Source organism: Panthera leo, chromosome F3, assembly GCF_018350215.1.
Source record: "Panthera leo isolate Ple1 chromosome F3, P.leo_Ple1_pat1.1, whole genome shotgun sequence".
In the NCBI taxonomy this organism is placed as follows: Eukaryota; Metazoa; Chordata; class Mammalia; order Carnivora; family Felidae; genus Panthera; species Panthera leo.
In genome coordinates this window covers 68335271-68346735 of record NC_056696.1, presented here as the reverse complement: position 1 = coordinate 68346735, position 11465 = coordinate 68335271, and positions in this window count along the sequence as shown.

Here is an 11465-nt window from a genome sequence, read left to right as displayed (position 1 = left end):
GCCATTAATTGCATCTGGTAACACGGCGGAGAGGCGGGCGGGGGGGGCATCTTTCCAGAGAGGAGGTCCTTTCGCTTTGATCTATAGGATGAGTAGCAGTTCACTAAGAACCAAGAAAGGTAAGAGTGATGGGGGCTGAGTCCGCCAGGCAGCTGGTCACCTCCAAGTGACCTTGAGGGCAGCCCGGCAGCCTCCTCTCCGTTCAGCCAGCTGGCACTGAGTGAGTGCAGGCCAAGTGAGTGCAAAGTCAGGAGAACCTGCTGGAAAAACCCCAGGGCATAACAAAGGACACACCCAGCTGTGCAGTCATTCAGAATCTTCAATCTTGCAAGCTGCCTCCTGCCTGGGAGGGCCTGGAGACCAAGACCGGTGGGGTCTGGAATTTTCCCAGCCTGGGCACTCCTCACCCACAGCCCCGTGTGCCTTTGTCTCACAGCCAACAACCTCAACAACAAATCCACGTGTGATCATGACATCCCCAAGTAAGTACGATGAATCCTTTCTCCTTTTGAAAAACAATCCTCTCTCTCTTGGGCTGAAATCAAACCCCAGCCTTCCATGTGGCCTGTTAGCTTCCCGCTGATGAGTTCCAGCACATTAGCTCATGTGAACTTCACAGCAGCCCTGGAATGGGGGCGGGGGGGGGGGCATTACTGGCCCCAGGTAGCAGGTGGAGACCCGGAATGGTTTGCTCAAGGCAACAAGGCTAATATCTGCTGGAGGTGAGACTTGACAGAAGCTTTTGGGGCCAGTTCCTGGGCCCTGCACTGCCTCTCTCGTTACACAAATTCTCAGAAGACCATCTTACTGCTTACCCAGTCTGCATGCAGACAGCAGCAAACCTCACCAGAACAGCAGAGTATTTCTGTCCTCCCGGAAATCTAGGAACCCCCCGGGACCACGCTGGGGCTCAGCTGCCAACGTGAGGCCTGGGGCAAGTCACGCGAGGGGTCGGAGCCTCAAATCCCTGCACGGGGAAGGGAGACCAGCCGCCCTGCTGGCAGTGGGGAGAATCAAGCGGAGTCTCTGTGCTCTTCCCACAGACTGGCATTCACCTTGGGCCAGAGCCACCTGCAGAAACCGCCCCCAGCTGGCGGGGCGGCACGGGAGCCAAGGGCTGCAGGGCACCCCGCTCGGCTTGGGGACCGTGGGAAAGCCGCTCATGGCAGAAAGGGGTCAGGGGAAGGGCAACTTCCGACCTGCTCCCTGGGAACCGCACTCGGGTTCCACCCCAGTCACCCGGCCCCGCAGCCGCTCCCTTTCCCACGCCGAAATCCCGCCTGCAACCGCCCCTGCCTGCTGCCCGCCCCACCGGAACCACAGAGCCAGGAGGCCTCGGACAGACGGCGGCTCCCGTCCAGCCTGCCCAGTGCCCCCCTCTTCCCCCCACCCCGCCCCATCTCCTGCCTGCCCAGGGCCAGGGAGGCTCCGCTTTATCCCACAAGCGTGCCTCCCCTCTCCTCCTTCCGTCCCAGACCCCTTGCCTTCCACCTCCTGTGCCCTGCAGAGGGAGAGGAGGGGGGCGCCCCGCCGAGGGAGAGAAGGAGCAGGGAGGGGAAGGGGGGGGGTGGACGCCCCTCCAACGGACAGAAGGAGGAGGGGGATGCCCCACCATGGGAGAGAAGGAGCAGCCTTCGGCAGCAGAAAAGCTGGCCTGGCAGAAGGGCAGAGGCTCCCCTCTGAATAAACGTCTGGGGACGGTTGCAAATCAGCCTCAGGTGGGTCCCTGAGAGGAAGTGTCCCCCGTCATCCCTCCCTCGCCCCCCCCCCAGCACCCCATGCCAGCACCACCACACCAAGGGTCTGCTTCTTGCGTCCTGGGGAGACCTGGATGGAATCTGGCAGGAACCCGTCCGGCCCTCAGTGCCCCCCCCCCCCCACCGCCCAGGAGGACGCGGGGTGTCCCTGCTCCAGTCCCGAGTCGGATCCCACCCTCCTCCCTCCTAAGACCAGGCTCTGGCCCGTCCTCTGCTGCATCATCAATGTCTCCTTTTCCACCCGAGCCGCCAGCATGGTGCCCACCGACCTTCCCCTCCTTGAATGCGGTTATTCTCTTGCTTTGGGTCTCGATTTGCATCTTCTCGGCCTCCTGCCTTAGAAGCACCGCTTCCTTGGTTTCATCTTTCAGCGTCGTCGAGGACCTCCGGGCTCTTCCCAGGGCCCTCCTCCTCTCTGGACGCTCCCCGGGGTGGGGGTGGGGGGGGACCGCCTCCTGTCCCCGGGGCTGGAAACTGTATCTATGTGCTTCTGGCTCCCAAATGTAGAACTCCGGGGTCTCCTGTCCGGGTCTCCAGACGCCGTTCCCAACCGCCTACCGGGCGGCCCCCTGTGGGTGTTTGATGAGCCTCTCAAACTTTGTCTTGGGCAGAACAGACTCCGGACGCCCTACCCCTAAATCCATTCCTCCCTCAGTGTCCCCTCCTCAGCAAATCACATCGCCTCGTGTGCTACCTCGTTACTGCGTCCAAAGTCCGTCCGCTCCGCTCCCCCCCCCCCACAGCTGCGCTCCTGCCCGAGGAGGCGCCTCGGTCCCTCCTGACGGTCTCCCTGCTTGGCTCTTGCCCTGTTACCTGTTCCCTCCCCAGTGAGGGTGACCTTCCAAAAACGACTCGGGTCACATCGCTGCCGTGATGAAAACCTTCCAACAGCTTCTCTTCACACTTAAAATTCAAACCTCTTGCCCTAGCTCGAAAACCTGTACCCAGCCAGGCCCCGGCCAGGCCCCGCACCCACATCTCGCCCCCGCTCTGCCCAGCGCCCCGCCCTGGCTGCCTTCCCTCCTGCCTTCCGGCCTCCGCACACGCTGCCCCCCCGACTCCCGACCTTGTTTTCCCCAGAAATTATTTTCTCGGCCAGCCCGGCTCGGCCAGCCCCCCTCCCCCAGCCGTCACACCCGAATCAGCGCTCAGGACGGCAGCCACAGCTGCCTGGGTGGCTGCCTGGCGTTTGCTTCTTCGTGCGTTTGACGTCCGCATCCCGCGACGGGAAGGAGCCCCACAGCGGCGGGAACCTCACCGTCTTCGTTCTGCGCTGTGCTTGAACGGGGCGCGCACTGAACAGCCACCGACTGTTTGTTGACTGGATTAATTTTTTCAAAAAAAATGTCTTATGTTTATTTTTGAGAGAGACAGAGCACAAGCAGGGGAGGGGGCGAGAGAGAGGGAGACACAGAATCCCAAGCAGGCGCCAGGCTCTCAGCATAGAGCCTGACTCGGGGCTCGAACCCACGAACTGTGAGATCATGACCTGAGCCGAAGTTGGACGCTCAGCCGAGTCCCCGGGCGCCCCTTGAATGAACGGGTTTGCTGAGTTGGCAAGGTCACAGCTAGACCTTGGTACTGGATACATTAATACGCAAAAGGAGAGAGGCTGGGTATGGAGGGACCGCCAGAGACAAGAGCCAAGGCCAGCAAGGACGACGCAGGCCAGCCACACCGGGAGGGTGGGGCCAGCATCCTCGTGACGGGTCCGCAACAGCACAGAGCTGTCCCTCTTCCAGAAGGGAATTCGCTCTCTGTTTAAAATAGGCAGCGGTCGTGACCTCCGACCCAGCACTTCCCCTTCTGGGGGTTTATCCTGTAGAAAAACTCCCACAAATGTGCGCAGAGACACTCACTGTTGGCAAAGCAGAAACCCGGACCCCCCGGACGTCCAGAGTAGGGACCGACCGCACGGCCACGGCAGAGCCGCACGGCAGACCACGTGCAGGAGAACAAGGCAGATTCACCTGCATTTTCACGGGAAGACGTCCACGCATTTCAATGAGAGAAAACAAGTTACGAGATGAGCGGTACGTACAATTCTACCCTAGTTTTGTTTTTGAAAAGAAATGACAGTGTGCTCGTATGTGCATAGAATTTGGGAGAGCAGACGCTCGCTTGTGAATAGTGTTATTTGGGGGACTCGGCACGGGGCGCTCTGCCCTCTGCGCTTGGCACTCCCGCGTTTGGGTGTGTACATCTGTGCGCCGCTTTCCGCGCTCAGAAAACACAAACGGGAGGTCACGACTGGCAGGCAGGTGGTCCAGGCCTGTGGCAAAGGGAGGGACGCACGTGAGTCCGCAGACAAGGAGGCAGGGTCCACAGAAGCTGTGCCACGAAATTTTTTTTTTTCAACGTTTTTTTTTTTTGTTTGTTTTTTGTTTTTTTTTTTGGGACAGAGAGAGACAGAGCATGAACGGGGGAGGGGCAGAGAGAGAGGGAAACACAGAATCGGAAACAGGCTCCAGGCTCCGAGCCATCAGCCCAGAGCCTGACGCGGGGCTCGAACTCACGGACCGCGAGATCATGACCTGGCTGAAGTCGGACGCTTAACCGACTGCGCCACCCAGGCGCCCCTGTGCCACGAAATTTAAACCTGGACGTGGCGGCCTCGTGACCACCCTGTTCATGTTCCCCAATACGCAGGCCAACCTGGAGCCTCCCATCCCAGGGTGACACCTCTTCCGAGAAACCACAGCCCCCCCCCCCCGGCCCCCACCGGAGGAGGCGCTCCTGTTCTGAGATCCCTCGGATGATAACACATCTCCTGTCTCCCGATTCCCCTGGAAGGCACCCGCGACAGCTGCAGGGCCACGGACCTCACGCTGCTTCCCGTCCAGTGAGGAGGCAGCCACCCGGTCACACGGCCCAGCCACTACAGCCCTGTGGCCAGCGCCCTGGCCTCAGTGTCCCGCAGGTGAGGTGTCAGTGTGCCCGGCGCGCCCGGGCAGCACCTTCACTGGCCTCGGGAGGCTGAATGGGAACACAGTCTGCACACCAGAACGGACAGCAGTTAAATTCACAGATTGACCCCAGAACCGAGCATGCATCAGACGCAGACCTCTGGCCCAAGCGTCGGGGGGCTGGGCCCCTGCAAGCACGCTCAGGGCCCGTCACCCCTCTGTCCCGGGAGCAGCAGTGAACGCCCTTCGGGCAACTTTCCCAGAGCAAGGGAGCTGCCTGTCCCCAGTGATGGAGTCACCACCCCCAAAGACAAAAACTTGTGACTTTTCCTTGACAGTATTTCCCTTCTCGATTCATCACGTTTCCAAACACCAGTCTGAGACAGGCACCCGGCACGTGCACCTACAGGCAGGAGCGGGTCTGCGGGCGAGGACGAGGCCAGTCGAGGGGAGCCTGTGGGACACCCGTGCAGAGAAGCAAGAACATTCAGAAGTCAGCCCCGTCACCTCAGGACACACTGGCCAGGGGAGAGGGAGAGAGAGGGCAGAGGCCAGCAGAGGAGAGAGAGAACCGCCAGGACCAGAAGAGGGAGGAGGCACCACAGATAGGGCGGGGCCAGAGGCGGGAGATGGAGGAGGGAGGAGGGAGGAGGGAGGGGGTGGCCGCTGACGCTGGCTGCATCCCTGGTGGGGGGCCTTCAGGGAGCGGCTTTGCAGAGAGAAGAGCAGAGGCCGAATTGGAATTGCTAAGCGTTGAGGAGCGAAGGGGAGAGCCCAGGTGGCGCCCACAGGTCAGCAGACACAGGGGAGGACGGACGACGGGGAATCCGAGGGAGGCCAGGCCCGGATGGGGACACAGGGCAGAGGGAGCCGAGCGCAGGCAGGAACCGAGGGCAGGCCCACTACCCCCACGCGTGGACTGTTTTCTGAGCTGGTGGGGTTCAATCCCACTGATGTCACCACAGTGAGGCCCATGGAGAAAGACCGACAGGAGGACAGCAGGTGTGAACCTGCCCCGAGCTTGCGCATCCAGGACATGCTGAGTGCAGACCTCAAACACCCGCCGGTTTTCAACTAGAAAACCACGGGCGGTCCATGCGGGGAGGGTTCTGGTCCCAAGGTGTGCAGAGAAGCCGCTCTGGGCCTGGGGCCACCGAAGGGCGCCCCTGAGCCTGCTCCAGGGCAGACTCTGCCTGGCCACCCACGTCCTCTTCGTTCAGGGTGGGCTCCTGCAGCCCCTCAGGGGGCCCGTGCTTAGGGCCCACTGCCAGAGGAGGGGTGCAGAAACTTCTGGGAGGGCCCGAGGACACCAGACGACCTGCTGGGAGGCCTGGGAAAGTCTGGGCCAGCCAGACATGCGGAGAGGGAACGAAGGAGGAGGGTCAGCGTGGGGAGCCCCGGGGAAGCGAGTGGGGAGTCAGCACCACACAGGCTCAGCATCAGCCCTCTGCCCTTTGTTCACACGCCCATCTCCAGATTCCTGTTTCCCTTTATTTCTTTTGGCTTCTTTCTAAATGGTTTGTTTATTTTGAGACAGAAAGAGACAAAGAGAACGAGGAGGGGAGAGAGGGAGACAGAGAGAGGAAGGGAGAGAGGAGGAGAGAGAGAATCCCAAGCAGACTCTGAGCAGTCAGCACAGAGCCCGACCGAACCGTGAGATCACGACCTAAGCCGAAACCAAGAGTCAGACGCTTAACCGACTGAGCCACCCAGGGGCCCCATCCTTTAGTTCTTAGTAAGAACTCATTTCCCAAAAACGCCACTTTTCCACGTGTGCCAGCGGGCCGGATGGGGGAACCGAGGTTCAGCTCCAGGCCCAGACCTACCAGGTGGCTGCCTGCTCTGGGGCAAGGTGGGCCAGGAGGTCACGGCCCTGTGCTCCTGCACGAGCACCACGCCCTGGAACACGCCTGACCCCAGGAGCCGGGTCCCCAACGCTACCAGCCAAGGCCACGGCTCAGAAGGGACCCGACTGGGGCAAGTTGCCACGGGGAGTCCAACCCGACCACACAGCACACTCGACAAAGTCCCTTCACCTCTCCGTGTCCCCGTGTCTTCAGTTTTAACAAGGGAACAGGAGCCATCGGCGCGAAAGCATGCGGGAGTCGCCAGCCCGGCCCGGCTTGGCCACCACGCAGTGGCACTTGTCGCACATGTCCGGGTGTGCCGGCCCAGCGCCCCACCCGGGGCCCGCAGTCGTCTTCAGGGCCAGCCCGAGGGACCCGGCCGCCGCTGGTGCGGGCTGGATGCGCCTGGAAACTCACCGGAGCCGTCACGGCACGGGGACGTTGCTGGGGAAGCGTCCACTGGCGGGTGCCCTCAGCGCCCCCGAGGAACGGCACGTGTGAGTCTGCACCCGTCTCTCTGGTCCTTGTCCCCCAGTGCGCCAGGACCGTCCCCTTCCGGGAAGTGGCCCCGTGGCCTCCTCGCCCGGATGCAGCTTGATTTACCAGAGCAAGACACGCCGGGCGGCCCTGGCCTCCCCGGGAGGCAGGAACCGGGCCGAGCTCCCGAGGGCTCGGCTGGGCGTTCTCTGCCGCCCTGTGGGAGAGGTCTCGCGCTCTCTCGGGGACACGGAGGGCAGGGGACGCGCCCGGAGGGAGCTCAGGAGCCCCGGGACCCGGTCACCGCCAGGTGCTCCAGGACCTGAGCAAACCAGCCCCCTCACCGCAGCTCAGTTTCCTCACGTGCAAGCACGGCATCTGGAGCTCGGGGCCATTACACGTGCATCCCGGGACATCACGTATCCAGGCAGCCCCCGGTCCCTGACACAGCGCCCCCCCAAGCCCCGGAACCGGAAGCCGTCACGACAAGGCCAGTCAGCAGGCAGCAGGGCCCACGTCCCTGTCACCTGGGGCGCCCCCGCCGCCCTCAGCCGGGGCCCCCGAGGAGCGCAGCTTGGTCCGGACGCTCTCTGGACCCCCTGGAAGAAAACGGTTAAAAACCCAGGTGGACAGAGGGGCTCAGCACCCCACCCGGCTGTCGGACGAGGGGGTCCTGGCTCAGGTCCTGGCTGTCCGGGTCCTGGCTCAGGTCACGCTAAGGCCACACCCGGGCAGCCGCTCATCTGCCCGCCGGACCGCACGGGCACTTGATGGCTGAGACGCCCGAACGTCCTCGTCGTTTCTCGGGAATGCTTTACGGGAACCGTGAGCACTGGCGTTTCAAGTGTCCGCCTCGCCTTGGAGCATGCCAGCATGTGAATTCCAAAAATAAAGGGGAAAAAAAATCCAGAAGCATCTAGACAGGGAGAGGAGGCTCCCTTCAGAGGGACAAAACTCAGGGCGGCCTCAGGCTCAGCAACATCAAAGGGCAGCGGACGGCGGAACCAGGCCACGGGGCCACGTCCACGTGTAGACGCAACGGAACGGCACGGCCTCGTTCACAGGGGCTCCGAAGACAGACAGACGCACCACTTTCGAAAAGAATCCTTTGAGGGGCGCCTGCGGGGCTCGGCTGGTCAAGCTTCTGACTCGACTTCGGCTCAGATCGTGAGCTCGGGGTCCGTGAGTTCGAGCCCCGCGTCAGGCTCTGTGTTGACAGCTCAGAGTCAGCTTGGGATTCTGTCTCTCCCTCGCTCTCTGCCCCTCCCCCGCTTGCTCGCGTGCGTGCTCTCTCTCCCCCTCTCTCTCTCTCAAAATAATTTAATAATTTAAAAACACTTAAAAAAAAAAAAGAAAAAGATATCCGAAAGCACATCCACCGTCTGGAGAGGAATTAAAATACCAAATTTTTAAACGGGTCAGTTGAGCCGTCACGAAAGGCCCAAAGTGAGCAGTAAACCCGTGAAGTCTTCCAAATAAATTCCCGTCATAAACGCGTTTTAGAATGGGCTGTTAACCGCCTGTGTGGATCTCTCGACCAGGCGGCTGTAATCTGCGGCGGAAGAAGCGGAAGCCGCAGGGGCTCCGGGGGGGCAGGGGCTCCGGGGGGGCGGGGGGCGGGGGGCGGGGGGCAGGGGGCAGGGGGCAGGGGGCAGGGGGCAGGCACACGGCTCCACTCACGTGCGGAATCCAGACGACGACACACAGAAGGCGGAGGAGACCGACCCGTGGACACAGGCAACAAGCTGGCGGCCGCAGGGGGCATGGGGGTGGGGGCAGGGGTGGGAGGTGCCCGCCGGGGGACGGGTGAGTCAGGCCAGGGGCACCGCAATGACCTACACGCCGGTCAAATGGCTACGCTGGACACCCGAAGCTGCTGCAACGCTGTGCTCCAACTATACCTCAGTAAAATAATTCTTTCAAGTTTATTTTGAGAGAGACACAGACAGCACGGGCGGGGGAGGGGCAGAGAGGGGGAAACAGCGGATCCCAAGCAGGCTCCACACCGTCCGCGCAGAGCCCAGGCGCGGGGCTCGATCTCACGGACCACGAGACCACGACCCGAGCCGAGATCGAGAGTCGGACACTCAACTGGCTGAGCCCCCCGGGCGCTCCTCGCATGTGCTTCACCAGGCCCGACCCTAACTACCTCACGTTTTCATGCTACTGCGATTTCAACCTTTGTCGTTCGTTGCTAATAAACAGTGACACAATCGGTTTTTATGACTCGACCTTGTATCCCACAATCTTGTCGAACTCACCTATCAATTCTAAGAACTTTCTTTTTTTTTTTAATTTTTTAATGTTTATTTGTTTTTTGGTTTTTTTTTTTAATTTTTTTTTCAACATTTTTAATTTTATTTTTGGGACAGAGAGAGACAGAGCATGAACGGGGGAGGGGCAGAGAGAGAGGGAGACACAGAATCGGAAACAGGCTCCAGGCTCCGAGCCAACAGCCCAGAGCCTGACGCGGGGCTCGAACTCACGGACCGCGAGATCGTGACCTGGCTGAAGTCGGACGCTTAACCGACTGCGCCACCCAGGTGCCCCAATGTTTATTTGTTTTTGAGAGAGAGACAGACAAGGGCGTGAGCAGCGGAGGGATAGAGAGAGAGGGAGATACAGAATCCAAAGCAGGCTCCAGCCTCCGAGCTGTCGGCACAGAGCCCGACACAGGGGCTCGAACTCATGAACCTCGAGATCATGACCTGAGCTGAAGTCAGGTGCTCAACTGACTGAGCCACCCAGGAGCCCCAAATTGTACACTTCAAAAATGTGCGGTTACTAGAGACCAATTATATCTCAATAAAGCTGTTCAGAAATGGATCAAATAAATTTTTTTTTTTTTCTTTTTTTTTTTTTTTCTTTTTTTTTTTTTTTTTCAACGTTTTTTTTTTATTTATTTTTGGGACAGAGAGAGACAGAGCATGAACGGGGGAGGGGCAGAGAGAGAGGGAGACACAGAATCGGAAACAGGCTCCAGGCTCCGAGCCATCAGCCCAGAGCCTGACGCGAGGCTCGAACTCACGGACCGCGAGATCGTGACCTGGCTGAAGTCGGACGCTTAACCGACTGCGCCACCCAGGCGCCCCCGGATCAAATAAATTTTTAAGAGAACGTCAGTGCTACAGATCATTATTAAAACCACGTGTACCAGGGTCCTGGGTGGCTCAGTCCGTTAGGTGTTCAACTTTGGCTCGGGTCGTGGTTTTGCTGTTTGTGAGTTGGAGCCCCACGTCAGGCTGCCTGCTGTCAGCCCAGAGCCTGGAGCCTGCTTCGGATCCTCGGTCCCCCTCTTTCTCTGCCCCTCCCCTACTTGTGCGCGCGCTCTCTCTCTCAACGTGAATGGATTTTAAAAAATAAAAAATAGCACGACGTGACCTAAGAACAACTTCACAGCAATCCTCGGATACCACACCCGCAGACAGAGTTGGCAAAGACGAGCGCAGCGGGGTGGGGAGAAGGTCCTGACATAAAAGCAGCTGACGCGCTCATCATAACACAGGGCATCAAAAGTTGGGGTTATTCTTGACTTTGATATTTAGAGAAACGTGCGGCTTTTTCCAAGTACAGAGGAACTTCAAATCCAGCAGAGGTGACTCTGGTCGGCCACCGGGCCCCCACGTGAGGAGGGCGTCAGGGCCAACCTGTCGAAGGGCGGGGGACGGACCCGCCGGCCTCCCGGGCCACGTCCTGTGACTCTTCCAAATACCCAGAGCCAGGAACCAGGTGGGCAGCCCTCCCGGGGCGGGCCCGCCAGCCCCCTCCCCTGCCCCAGCGCTCCCGACGGGAGGCTCCCTGATCGACCGGTGATCAGTGATCACCTGTAGGAGAGGAAAGCACTACCTAGAAAACACGTCTCACCCCCACGTGCACCACTGCCACACGCACAACAGCCAAGACGTGGAAACACTGCACCCGGGGACGGACGGACGGATGAGGAAACTGCACTCACGCATACACACGTGTGCACACACCTCACACCCCACACCCCCCTGCAGACCCTCACACACACACCCCCGCACACCCTCACGCCACACACTCACGTACACACACGACGTACGGGGCACTGAGGCGCTGACTAGCCGTGCTCTGCGGTGACCGCTCACGACACACACGGACAGTCACACGGAACGCCTACACTTACACGTTGGCGTGTGTGCATCACATCTCAAAAAGCTGGGGGGAAAGGACAACCTGCGATCCTTTCTCCAGCACCCCACGACCCAGGTTCAGGCCGTCCCGAGCCCCGAACGACCCCGTGTGCGGGCGGGGACAGCCGCTCCGGGTGGAGGGTGGCCGAGGGACACTCGCCTGGAAGGCGGACAAACAGGGCTTCCGGGCCCAAGCGTGGGGGATGGACACGCAGGCCCCTGGAAGCATCCACGGGGCCCTCGCGTGGTTCCTGGTGCGACGGGAGTGAGGACACCTGCCTCTGGGTGACAGACAGTGACCCCAGAAGCCCAGGCTGTCGCGTG